At 25.8% G+C, this 2,125-nt stretch overlaps 1 long non-coding RNA gene across 1 annotated transcript; it reads left to right on the forward strand.

Moving 5' to 3' along the window:
* The first annotated feature begins 861 nt into the window (after positions 1-861).
* LOC105781815 (uncharacterized) lies at positions 862-1,656 on the forward strand. Its single transcript, XR_001129617.2, has 2 exons — positions 862-1,016; positions 1,291-1,656. It is a non-coding gene; the product is annotated as an uncharacterized LOC105781815 (long non-coding RNA).
* The last annotated feature ends 469 nt before the right edge of the window (positions 1,657-2,125 follow it).

Raw genomic sequence — 2,125 nt, forward strand, 5'->3', positions numbered from 1 at the left:
CAGTTTTAATGCTAACGAAACCAAAACATATTTTCTTTAAAAGTATGATAAAATGCTCGTGCATTTATGCGTATACAAAAATCACGAAAATGAATTAATAATAAAATATATATACATTTTAGAAATAATAAACATAAAAATGTATAAATATAATATATTAGTAGATTATAAAAATATGGATATATGGGTATATAAAAAATGCTTATAATAATTTTGAATGGTGTATGAATATATATATTATATAAATAAAATAAAATAAAATAAAAAATATAAAAGAATAGTATATAAATATATATATATATACAAACGTATAAAATGTAAAATATAAAAAGTATGAATAGTATAAAATATAAATAGATATACGCATATATATACATATAAAATTATGAAAATAAAATAATAATAAGATATATAAAGTATACACATGTATTTAAAATCATTTAAAACATATACATATATATATATTAACCTACATGTGCATGTATATGCGTAAATATAATAATAATAATAACAATAAATAATAATATAATAATAGTGAAAAATGACAAAAGGACTAATTTACACTTTAATTTAAAATTCGGGGTAAATTTGAAATAAATAAAATGCGGATGGATCAAATAGAACGCGCGTCTAACAGTGAAGGACTAAAAGTGAAAATAATCCCTCTCTCCAAAACGTTGCACAACAACCCAGATTAAATTGAAACAGTAATAAAATATGTTGCGAAATTTAAAAGAAATAAAAGAAACTAATTTAAAAGCACTGTAAAAGGAAAGGGACCAATTACGAAAATAAACCACTAGAACAAAAAGGTAAATCCATGGCCATTAAACGGCACCATTTTCCTTTAATATTATAATTTAAAAAAAATCCTTTTTTAAAACGTTTCTGCTTCATTTTTTTTCTTTTTGTTTAAAACAATAAACAGAGGGGAAAGGGGAGGATTTCTTTGCTAGGTTTTCCTTAAAGCCCTAGCCACCGTAGCCGTCAAAGCTCCGCCGCCGACTCCGATTCAGGTAAGTTTCTCCTTTTCTTTATTTTTTACAAAAGAAAGAACTAATCGAAAAAAAGAAAACAGTAAAAACAGAAACGAAAAAGAAACTCACTTTCAAAATCTTTCTTTTCTCTTTTTTCTTTTGTATTTTCTTTCTCTTTCAATACAAAATTCGTCCACCCCCTTTTACAGATTTTTACTTTGCTTTTATATCCCCAGAATAAAAAACTGTTTACAATCTACAATATTTTCGGTTTCTTCTCTTGCTTGCTGCTCGTGGTTGTGGTCTGTTATAGGTACGTGCGTGTGTGGGAGTTGCTGCGACGTGGGGGTGATGGTGGCGCCTGGACGATTCGGCTGCTGACCTGCTACTAATCTGTTAGGGTTTTTGGAACTTTAGGCCAATTGGGCCCTGTAATTGGGTTAGAATTGACCCAAGTTTATTGGTTTAATTTAGGCTTGAGTTAATGAAATTGGGCCATGTTGGGCCGACTGTATTTAGTTTATTAGGCTGTGCAAATGGTTTTGGGCCCCGGGCAATAATTGGGTATTACAGCTTATTAGTAGGATTTACGGTTTTATTCGCTTAAATTGAAACTTGGACAAACGTTATTATCAATTTGAATAAATCCATCTCAACTATTCTTGTGATTATAAAATAATATTTTATTTTATTTTATTATAAAATATAAAAATTAATACTTCGTAATCATTAATAATATAAATATTGACTTGTCAATGAAAAGAATGAATTTAGACAAAAAAATTAAAGAGGTAATGAATAAGAAAATACCAAAAAGAAAATCTACCATAAAAATCTAACTAAATGTATAATGATAAATTAAATATTTAGTTTAAAATTATTTCCTATCATTTTATTTTAATTTTTAAAAAATATATAATTATTACATAAAAATTATTTCATAAACTATGGTTTATTAATAAAGTATTGTTGAATTTGATTTAACTAATTTATGTACTTTTTTTAAAGAGGAATATAGTGATGTTGGACTAAATTACTAAAAATGCCATTATAAAAATTTATTGAATAGGCCATTTTAAAAAACATTACAGAGTTAAACTAATTTTACAAAAATGCTTTCAGTTAGAAGTATTTTAAGCTAGAAGTAT

Source organism: Gossypium raimondii, chromosome 13, assembly GCF_025698545.1.
Source record: "Gossypium raimondii isolate GPD5lz chromosome 13, ASM2569854v1, whole genome shotgun sequence".
Taxonomy (NCBI): domain Eukaryota; kingdom Viridiplantae; phylum Streptophyta; class Magnoliopsida; order Malvales; family Malvaceae; genus Gossypium; species Gossypium raimondii.